Source organism: Rutidosis leptorrhynchoides, chromosome 3 (genome assembly GCF_046630445.1).
Source record: "Rutidosis leptorrhynchoides isolate AG116_Rl617_1_P2 chromosome 3, CSIRO_AGI_Rlap_v1, whole genome shotgun sequence".
Lineage (NCBI taxonomy): Eukaryota > Viridiplantae > Streptophyta > Magnoliopsida > Asterales > Asteraceae > Rutidosis > Rutidosis leptorrhynchoides.
In genome coordinates, this window is record NC_092335.1 from 567987220 (window position 1) to 567999727 (window position 12508).

The window sequence follows — 12508 nt, forward strand, 5'->3', positions numbered from 1 at the left end:
ATTATGGTAATCATGCCAATGGGGCTTTGCCTCATTGGTCACCATGTTAACATGGTGTTCGAGGAGACCAGGGTTCGAGTCTCGGGGGGGGGGGGGGGGGGGGATTTTCGTGAATTAACTTCGTGAGCTAACCACTAACATTGCCTTTCAAAAAAAAAAAAAAAAAAAAAAAAAAAAAAAAAAAAAAAAAATCATTATGGTAATCATGTTTAACGTAGTTATTATCTAAAACAATAACTATATGTTATGGAGAAAGAGTGTATTTTGGGTCAACCCAATCAAGAAGTTTACTTTTCATGACTTGAACTAACCGTCCATTTTACCACCTCTAAATTAAATTATGACGAACCTTTAGGTATCCAAGTAACACGTACTAAATCTTCTTTTACGACTACTAAAAGCTGTATTAGCTCCACCAACGATTGCATATCTTCTTCTTCGGATAATCGGATGACTCCTAATGTCTTATTTTTAAACAACCATATATGTTAAGATAAAACTACATATGTATAAGAAAAGATGGTTAACGTCATGCAAAATTTATTAAATGCATAAAACCACCTAAAAGTTTTTGTTGTTAATGTATGGTTTTAGCAATCATGTTAAATAAAGTAGTTCATCCCATATCGTTACAAAAAAGTATATTAAAACTTATATTTGCCACCCCTTATCTTCTCTACCTTTTACAAAGCCTAGAGTTCACATCTGAACAATGTCCCTCCCTTTCATTTTCCACGTGTAATTTTTAAATTAATACTCTAAATGCTTCTTAATTCCCGTAAAGAAACACGTGTCCCTATCAAAAAGTCCATTAACCTAATTTTTACTTATACTAGACTTTGAGAGCCCGTGCGTTGCACGGATGGCTCTAATTACACTAATTATTAAAACATAAGTTAATGATGACAATAACAAATAAACATTGAAAATAAAACATCATAGTAGATAATTAAACAAACAATGTCAAGATCCATCTTTCTCTTACCCATCTGTCAAAGAATGCGACCTAATTATATATCTAAAAATATAAGCAAATTCCAGTAGATGAGTTGCACACACAAAGTTGCACATTAATAGTACCCTTCACCTCTTAACAATAAAAAAGTAAATATATCATCATCCAACTAATGACTCATATGTAAAGTATTGCATTCTTCTTTACATTGAACATACCTATTTTAAAATCATATTCTCTGGTAGATAAATAAATTAACTTGAAAAAGTCATCCAGTTCAGTCGAAGCATTCACCATAAAACCATTTTTCGAATTGTAGCACATAACCGAGAATCATTTATCATCATAACTACAATTTCTATGACATTTGAGTGAACGTGACGAAACGTCAATCCACAACAACCGAAAACGACAACAAAAAATTTGTATATAGTATTTATGGTAATAATTCAACATAACATACATTCCAAACACCATATTAACAGTACTTTAGAACATGTGTTTATTGGTTTGGGTGCACAGGATGATCGAGACGGTGGTAACATGGATTGTAACATAAACCAAGAATCACATAATATCAGTATAGAAGTAATAATTGTTCAACGAAATGCATCAAATGAGTAACATGATTTCAAGAAATCCAAATTGACCTTAAAGTACACAAATACCACTTTATTATTGATGATGACCATAAGTTGTAGATCAACCACCATGATAGTGGTGGTGGCATGGTAAGACTCTTACCTTCCAATGTGGAGGTCAAGGGTTCGATTCCAGGCACCCACAAAGTTATTCTCTATCATGGTCACAGAGGTTCACCTGCAATGACTCCGGACTGCTCGCAAAGCGGGTGGTTGCCCTGGGATTAGTCAGTTATAAAATAAAGTTGGATACCCAGGTTACAAAAAAAAACAAAAAACAAAAAACAAAAAAAACAAAAAAAACAAACAAACACTATAACATTTATCTTGCTTCAATAAAAATTACAATAAATTGAAATTCTATAAAAATTGAAGATGGCATTGAATATAAAAAAATAAACAGAAGAAACTAACCAAAGGGGTTTACCTCTTTGCGACTAAAGATGCTTAAGGTTGATTATCCAGCATAAAACCACCACTACCACCCACAAAGTAAAAGCACCACCACCAAAAGCTAGAGTAACCAATAAAATAGTTGACTTTATATATAGTACTCGCCATTTCTGAATCAAATCAAACCCATTATAAAATTGAATCAAATTAAACTCATAATGCAACTGAATGAAATCAAATCCATAATGAAATATGGATGATGTAGATAGTTAGTAGAAAGTAGAAGACAGTAAATTATTGAGAATTGAGCCTATATAATAATCAGTTTTTTTTTTTTTTTTTTGTTTTTTTTTTTTTTTTGTAAAGGCCTTCGGAACTGCAAGTCAAGAACAAAAAAAAAAGCAGGACTCTCTCCTTACACAGCATAATATTTAGACTTACACATTTAGCAGAAGAGAGCCACCCATGAATAACATAGTGATCACATTCAGAATAGTATGTTTCATAGACACTGATATTAATTTGTGTACAAATGAACTCTTTGTCACCCTAGTATTTGCTAAAGAGTTGTTAGATTTTTCAATTAATGACAAATTAGAAAACATGGCTAATTAATGGCTGCACATATATTTGAGTAAGAATAACTACGTACCTTTAGTGTTGATACTATAAGCCAATTACAACTTCTGCTGCATAGAACCTGCAGATACATATTGCATTGGGTATTAAATTATGGTTGAACAACACACAATTAATTTATAAATAAATTACTACAATATATATGCTAAGTAGTAGAGGTACCTTGCAGAATCTTATTTGAACAATTTCAGCGGTTGTTTGTCGAGCAACGCAAATAATTGCCCTCCAGGGCAAAAGTCTATTATCAAGCAAATGTGTGTCGGAGTCTGAGCAGACACCGAAATAGACAGGTTAGTATAGTTATAATAATTCACTATAAATAAAAAATGATCTATCTAAATTAACCGTTAGCTGCATCGACACCCAATTGGTCATACGGGTCGAAGTCTCCCAAATGGGTACTCTTCAAAAATTGAAATATGCTGAAAACATGTATTTTCTCATCGATTCCATAAAGTCCATGCAGTTGTGAGAAACTCACCAATCAAACATAGCAAGTGTATTTTTCATGCTCATTAATTATAGGCAAGAGGTAAAAAATAAAAAATAAATAAATAAATAAATAAATAAAATTATAGAAAAAAGCTTTCTTATCATTAGGTGCAACCAATTATTTCACCACTTGCAGTGATCTACAAAAGCACATGGTAGTATAAGGAAGTTTATGACTTATGATGATGATATAGAAAACATGTAAGTAACGAAATAATGATAATATGATTTAAGAAGCGTTGCATTTTGTATTGCTTTCCAAGAAGAATTTTACTTCTTGTGAGGCCTGGGTGAAACAGATTGAGAGTGGATAGCCCACAAGTCCTCTGGCCCAAGGCTTCAAGTACAGGATCTAGAAGTTTCTCATCGACCTTGTTAAAATCCCTGCACATATATCGACCTCGTAATTATTCATGTAGGTCTATTTAAAACAACTTATTTGAGTCGCATAGTCGATACTGAGTGACTGGAATAACACGTTTCAAAGGTACAATCTAGACCAAAGCAAAATACAGTACTCAAGTAAACACTGATTAGGAAATGAAGGTCTCATTTACATATGGATATAACGTTGACATATAAACTGAAAAAGTTAAGAACCTTAGATGCAACTTTTAGAACCCGTGCCGCGCAGACATTAAAAAAAGAAACCAGGTAAGAGCCCATGAGAGAACGACTGATGTACAATTTACCAAAACTATATTGGATGAGAAGACCATGAGATTCTATAACTGAGTGATATCGTAAGCCCCACAAATATCCTCAACCCATACGTTTTCAATAATTACATTTTCCTGATTAGATAATATAAAAGTAAATCTAAACAATGACATGAGTATTGTTGTTGGCATAACGACTTCAAGAATGTTTACTTACTCTAAAATGCAATAAAAAGATAAGTAACTAAAAGTAAAAAGGAGTATAATACCTTGATCAACTTTGAATGTAAACCCGTTAGATCCATGACTGTTAATTAAAATCATCCAGACCCGCAATGATCATATATTATAATATTATAATACAAAAATTATACGCAATCTGTACATAAATATATAAATGACATGGACAAACTTTGTGGTTGAAACTGAACAGATGGCATGATAAAATGAGGGATCACCATAATTGACATGATAGGTTGAAGAATGGCCAGTTTCATCGAAGGTTGTATAATAACAATGGCATATGTTCATGTACATAACGTTCTAAGTCAGACATGTCAAATAATAATATCTGGTCCAGGAACGGGTTTAACAGGTAAAAGTCACTCAAAGTCTTACTCTAGATGTGTACAATCATGTAAATCTTTTCAAAGAAATAAGTTAATATCATTACTCATGTACTAACATGTTTTATAATCATAGTTAACACATTTATCCTACTATAAATGGAACAGAAAAGCTAAACCCGTCTAGCGTGTTTTAGCGAGTACCAAATTCAATCCTTAATAAAAATGCCCTTTCAAGCCAAACAGCCAAAAAGCCAAACCTGTAATAACTATTTACCCAACCTGTCGACCCGACCAGCATGCCACCTCCAATTTGTTTCTTGGTGTGGCACTGATACATGGATACACTGGGTTCCTATCTGTCTTTGGACGATGGAAAGTTTACTTTTGTTTGTATCTTTTTTTTGTTTGGAAAAAAGCATAAAATTATGTATGAATTATGAAATACTAATACAGCAGTATCCATTACTTAAAACGTTATAAAAAGCAACCACATTACCCACACATTTTATCCACTTATTTTTACTCACCAATATAAAATCGCTAATGACTTCGTGCAATTACTCAAAGATTATGACGTATTCAATAAAGCACAAAGCTTGAGAAATAAGTTATTCAAACACAAAACGCATACTACAATCAGCCACCGTATGTAAAAAAGTAAATATAAATGAAGAATTACACACAGATGAAACATTAGGAACAAACATGTGTTTTCTTCACCAGAGAATCTATGCTCAAGTGCAGCTGAAGAACAAACAGTTAGATGCTCACTTGACCGATTACATTTGTCAGGATAAATGAACTTCACAAATGCAGAAACTACACGTAAAAAACATAATTGAATAACCAAGATAACATACCTTCACTTGCCTCTTTGGCCGAAATCTCATCAACACCATGATCACCAATAGTTGGAAACAGACCTAAGCTCCACATCATACAGTTGGAGTACTGAAGTAGAGGACGACCTATTGATATGTAAGGTGAATCTGAGAGCTATAAACTGATATACTAAAAACAAACCTACCATATTTAATGAAAATATCAGCATGAAGAATTCTGAGAACCCAAACCATAAACAATACCATATGCAAAATAAACATTGATTGAGAATACCTGTGTTGGTATCTTCTATACTTGGCGTCTGATTTGTGCTTCTATTCTTCAAATCCATAAGTTGAGCAGTAACATTTGCAGTTGAAGTAGTGTTATTTAAGTTTTATAAAAGTTAACTGTCTATTCTACACATAATCGAAGTGATGCATAGGTATACAACTGCAAGAGAACTTACAGAGTAAAAAATTAATAACTAAAGAGGCATTAATATTGCAATCGTATGTAAAGTAAGTCGAAGATTAATTGTTACCTCTTTTGTAGATGAATCATGCGTACCATTCTTAAATTCTTCAATTACTTCTACGACATCTGCAATTCTGCAAAAGTGTGTTGAAACAATTTCACAAAAGTGCAAATAAGTCTAATTAATGTGTACAAGTATGACCATTAATAGGAAAACATCGTATTAAGGGAAAATAAAGTGAATATCTAACAATGAGAGACACCTGCACATGTTTTCATTTCCGGACGCATGATAAATGGATTTCACAGCTTCAAATTCGCCTAACTTGTATCTATAAAGCATACAATCAAAAACATATATTTCAAATAATCATATCTACCAGATCATCTAATGTGAAATTTAACAATCAAAAGTTAAAAGAATATACAACCTGCAAATCGTTTGCCATCGTTTGCCAATGATGAAGGACAGAGACTTGAATCTGGGCAAACTATCGATCATATTAAACCATCGAAAAACACCAACATAATTGTTACAACCACCACAAACCTCAGATTTCTTTAGTCTCCGTAACAATCGAACTCATCTTCGTATTCATCATAGCCATCGTCGTCACCATCGTTGAATCAAAACAGAAAATTAGGGCAAAAAAATCAATACAATCGGATGATTACAAAATTTATACCATTAGGTGCGTAAAATTGTAACGGATAAATTAGTGGTAGTGGCGTGTCGATTGCGGTAGTGTTCGGCCTTCATCTCCGGCTTAAAGGGGCTGAGGTTTTCAGATTTTAGAAGAGAGAGAAAGAAAGCTGTGGGTGGTGACGGTTTTGAAGAGGGAGACTTATTGGGACACGCGTCATTTTTTTTAGTAATTAACAAAAATTAATTCTGATTAATTTTATGATTAACACGTGGAAGAGTTTTGTCAGGATAATTGTCAGACTGACACCTTGGCAGTGATAGTCACGCTTTATGTGATGAAGTGATAATAATCATATACGGAATATAAATCAGAAGACTCTCTCTCTCTCTCTCAACTTTCTCACGACCTAGCCAATTCCACCGGCGATTATGGCCTCCAGCGGTCATAATCGCCGTCGCCGCTACAACAGAATTATTCCCTACAAAATTACAAACCGAATGGTACAATTTTTATATAATAACTCCGGTATAATTAAACTCGTTGGTACGTCATTTTCTTCAAATCGCCGGAAATCATCTGGTGGTTGGAATACACATGAAGACGGCGTGTGTTTGCAATGATTTAGAGTTTGGAAAGATTTAGGGTTAACGGCGTTTCAATCAGAGGTTTGTTTATTTTTTTTTATTTTTTTTTATTTTTTGTGATTTGTATTTTTTTGTGTGTTTGTATTTTTGATTTGTATTTTTGACGGCGTGTATTTTTTTTTTTTTGTGATTTGTATTTTTGATTTAGGGTTTGTATTTTTCTTTCAATGGACTGAAGATCTGGCCCAAAATTAGGGTTTGATCGTGTCTAAGGTTTTTTTTATCAATTGATTTTTGTGTGTAGGTATACCAGTCAAAATTGAACGGCTCTGCTTTTGTTGTGGCGATGAGCAAAATTCAAGGGTTTTGGCCTTTGTGTGTTTGTGTTGTTGGAAAGAAGAATAGTTGCTTGCTTGAATCCATTACTCTTCCAGTCTTCCTTACGCTGATGTATTTTTTCCTTCAGGTATTATTTATTTTACTAATTGATATATACAAATTCTATATCTATACATTATATCATATTTTTTGTATTTAGATATTTGTAACATATTGACTTTGAATGCGTCGATTTAACGAGTATTAATGCTCAAATTTTCATTCAGGTTGCTTGATTATGTAATAGGGATTTGAGTTATAGTACTCAATATATACAGATCTATCTGTATTCATTTTTTTTACCAGTAGGATGAAATGTGTAAATTTAAGGATAATTAATACTAAAATTATGAGTAACTTAGGTGCTTAGTTTTAGTTTGATAAATGACTCTCGGTTATTGAATCTCGATGCTATTTGTGTGTATTATTTGTGCAATTTTGAACTTGATTGTTGTGTATAAGTATGACTCTGTAACAATATTACAAATCGATTATGAGAGAGTTTGAATCTATATATTACGTGTGAAATTTTGCATCAGAATGTGAAAATTCATTGAATTTTTCCTTTAACCTTAAATTTAAGGTATGATGGTAGTTAAAAAGGTCTTTTATTGGTGTAATGGTACGAGATCATTTGTTACAAGGGAATTTCATTAGTATGGTGGTAAAAACGAACTGTAGGTCGTTACTTTGTTATCTTTTTGTAATTATGGTTTATAGTTACTACTAGAGATGGAAAAGTGGGAGGGTCAAAACGGGTCAGGTTGACCCATAATATGTTACCCATGTAGCAACTTAGCAACCTGCATAAATCATAACTCAAGGTTGGAAGGTGGACTTGTCATTGTATGTAGTTGCTTAGTGTTGTTTTAGAGTCTAAAAGTTAGGTAATAGTTTAATCCGCTGAGAGATTATATGTGATTCTATAAGTTGCTTTTGTTATTATTTTTCATTTGAGTTTTTTTTTTTATCATCTCATGGATATAGCAGGAAGGTAAAAATGGGTAGGAACTAATGTATGTGATTGACTTATTTTTCAGTCATAAGGGTTGGTAAAATGATGGCTCGGAGTCGATGCATTGGTGAATTATTTATGTAAATGATGATATATGGTTATTATAAAAAGCAGGGTTGGTAACTAATTGTGTTTAGAGTTAATTACACTGACTTCAGGATTTTATATTTAGTTAGACCCTTTTCTAGATTTCTGACTTATGGACCTTCGTTTATATGACTTGTAGATGAACTTTTAGGACAATAAAAATGCAGCAGGCCTGTAGCTAACCCAATTTTGACTCATATGTTTCAGGTAGTGATTATGGATTCCCAGGTAATTATGTTGATGATCCCTTGTCTATATTCAGATATTTCTTTCACATGTTTATTTCATGTTCTTATTGGTGCAGTTATATGGGTCATTTTACTTGGTTTTATAAGGAGTAAATGACTTAGTTTTAATGTTTTGATTATAGGGTTAAGCTTGGATTAGAAGGGTGCATCCAGTTCAAATCAACACCTTCTATGTATATTTTTTCATAGAATGAATAGATTACAACAATAACAACAACAATACCCAATCCCATATGAGTGGGGTATGGGAGAATGAATAGATTGATATGCGTTTTGGTGATTGATTTTATACTGAATATCATATATTGTTAATATTTTTGATAGGATATAATGCTATCGACTCAGATTCGAATGATGTGAAGACTAAAGCAAAAAAGTTAATTCTCACCAAAACTTATGGTAAAAAAGTGAGTTTCATTGTTCAACTTCATTATTATTCATTTTCTATGCTATTTAGTTTTGAACAATATGATTGCACCATCATCGTGTATTAGTTTACGAAAAGAAATATTGAGTGCAAATTAATAGTGTTTTGTTTATTAGTAATTATATATGGGTTTTGTTACCGCAATAGATTGATGATTGTATGGCTTTTCAAGGTATCTTTTTTATTATTTATTAGTATATTAATTTTAGTCATCCGATTATAATATTCAGTTCTACAACATTTTTGACGTCGTATTGGTCGACAATCATATCCTTCATCTAAATGTCTTACAACGTAATTTTTGTTTATGTTTTATTTAATAAAAGGTTCAGTTCTAACATTTAATTTTTTAGTAATGTAAGATGTTTTGTTTTGATAGATCTTTTGTGGAAATGGATGAGAGAGGAACTCTTTTGGTTTATTAGGGTTATTTTTTATATGTAGTAATTGTTTATTTGGTTACATAGTGAGGTCTCATACGGAGTATACAAAATCACTTTATTGCATTTGAATCTGTAGTTATCTTTGCCAAGAAAAGGTGTCAGGTTAAGGTGGATAAGAATATTCTTCACTTTACGTTGTATCAGGTAAAGCAAGCTACTTTTAAGGGTGATGTGGGTTAAAAGAATTGAATGGGTCAAAGTTTGCCTAAAATAAAAAAAAATGTACCAATCACTTCTACTTGAATGTTTTAGTGATTTCATATTACCTTCCTTTATTTTTGTGGTTAAAGTGGGAATTGAATACTGTGCTATGCAGATTCTTCAAATCACCAGTGCAAAAGGCAGGGGCCTCAAATAAGTAAGTGATATATATATATATATATATATATATATATATATATATATATATATATATATATATATATATATATATATATATATATATATATATAGTATTGTCTAAAACTCTTTTTTAGAGTTATCGTGCAACGCACGGGCTCATGTATTGCCATGTTGGAGTCACCATTTATACTTGTGTATTCTAAGTTGCTCAGTTTCGCATCTAAGCGGTCTAGATAACCATTGTCTGTTCAAGCGGTCCATGGTCATCTAATGTTACTACATAAATTGTCCCAGGTTGCAATATATTGTAAGATTAGGCAAGTTGCTCCAAAACACTCATTGTTCATTATGTAGTATTATTTTTATACCCTCTTTTATACTTTGTGAACTAATACATCCCGATTCATACTTTGTCAACTAATACATCGTTAAAATACTATGGGCAAGCAATATTGCATTTTTACTTTTCACAAAGTCAAAATGACTAATGGATATCCACCAGCATTGCATTCAAAGTTATGTTTATAAACTGGTTTTGCTTAGATCCGGTGAAATCCATCATTGACGTTGAGAGGGATTAACTGAAGAACACCGGAAGATCTATCTACAATCTAGGAAAATTTAAGTTCTACTGGCTCGATTTGGCATTTGCTTCATTTATACCCATATTACTTAGGTGAAATTTATGGAAAGATAGAAATGATAAGCGACTTCGTGGTTTATGTGTTCAAAATGCATTTTTCAGATTGTTTGGTTTCAATACATATACTACTAAAGTATTTCGTCGTTAAACTGCTATCAACAACAAACAATGCTATACAAATGGTAACCATTACGACTATTTTTTAGAGTTGCCGTGCAACGCACGGGCTCTTAAAATCTAGTATACATACATGTCAAGGTTTTACGAATAAAGTAACTCATACCTTCACTCCAAGATATACTTCAGAATGTGATGTTTTCAAAAAGCAAGAAACCATAATCTGCATAAAAGATATATTTGACAGTTACAATAATGAAAAAATGAAATTTAGAATTGTAATACACCCATAGGTCTAACAACTGAGAGGTTTTCGCAATTCAGATTCGCAATGTCAATGCTTTTTGTTATTGTTTCAGTCAGCTTTGGGTTTCCAGAAACGATTATTTTTCCAACATTCTAAACGCATCATATGATGTCCATTAATATAACTCAGAGAATAACGCAAGCAAATAGAATTACAACCTAACAAAAACAATAATAGTAAAAATTTGCAGTTGACACACTAAATTACACAAATAATAAGCAATTAAATTCATAAATATAAAAACCTAGCAAATCAATGAACTGGTTAATTTGAAGAATACCTTAAACGCAGATTGGATAGTAGAAGAAGTTGCAACCAACTTTCTTTACAACGGAGACATCCTCAACAACAATGTTGGGTAGACGCCATGAATAATGAAATGGGTGCTTTAATTAGAAATGATACATGGGTTATAATTGATTTACCTATTGGGAGAAAACCCATTGGTTGTAAATGAATTTATAAAATTAAATACAAGTCTAATGATGAAATTGAAAAATATAAGGAAATGTTAGTTGCTAAAGGTTATAGTTAAGGAGAGGGTCTTCATTATCAAAAGACTTTCTTTCTTGTGGTCAAAATGCCTACTTTGAGGTGCATTTTAAATTTAGCTATGTCGAATAATTGGTCTTTGTTTTAGCTTGACATCAATAATGTTTTTTATATGGTGATCTTGTTGAGGAAGTTTATATGACACTTCATAAAAGATATTTTAATAATGATAGAACTAAGGTTTGTAGACTTACCAAATCTTTATGAGGTCTTAAGCAAGCTCCTAGAAAATGAAATTCCTTTTTAATTGCAAATCGATTTGTTCAAACTTCAAAGTGTTAATGACGATTCTGTGTATACTTTTTCAAAAGGTAATCATTTTTTGGCTTTGTTAGTCTATGTTGGTGACATCATTATTACTAGAAATAACTTAGATGATATTACTAAAGTTAAATATTTTTAAAGTCAGAATTTAAAATTAAAGATCTGGGTGAGTTAAAGTATTTCCTTCGTAATGAAATTGTTAAAATAAAAATGGATTGCGCTTGAATCAAAAGAAGTACTATATTGAGCTCTTGGATGACTTTGGTATGCTTGGTTCTAAACTTATGCATACCCCTTTAAAACCTAATACTGTTCTTAATTATGATGAAATTGATTCTGATAAGAGGATCACTGATATTTCTTTATATCAAAAACTTATTGGTAAGTTGATCTACCTTATCAAGACCAGACCTGATATCTCTTATTTTGTTCAATGTTTAAGTCAGTATATACTTGCTCCTTTAGAATCACATGTTAAGGCTGCTTGTAGAGTATTAAGGTACTTGAAAGGCAGTTCTGGTGCTGAATTTAAATATGTAAAACTGAAGGTATGTTTTCTCTTGGTGCTTATTCTGATGCTAATTAGGGTAAATGTCTTGGTTCTAGAAGGCTCGTTTCTGGTCATTTTTTTTTATATTTTTGTGGATCTTTAATAAGTTGAAAAAGTAACAAACAACCCTCTGTGTCTAAATCTTCAACTGAATTTGATTATAGATCACTTGCTGCTACTACTTGTGAAATAATGTGGGTTGTTAAGTTACTTAGTGATTAATCTTTTTTGAGATAGCAAATCTGCTTTACTTCTTG

General features: G+C 32.0%; 1 long non-coding RNA gene across 1 annotated transcript; it reads left to right on the plus strand.

Moving 5' to 3' along the window:
* Positions 1 to 8935: 8935 nt before the first annotated feature.
* Positions 8936 to 9515, plus strand: LOC139902787 (uncharacterized). The gene is made up of 3 exons (XR_011777680.1): positions 8936 to 9013; positions 9264 to 9327; positions 9413 to 9515. It is a non-coding gene; the product is annotated as an uncharacterized lncRNA (long non-coding RNA).
* Positions 9516 to 12508: the final 2993 nt, after the last annotated feature.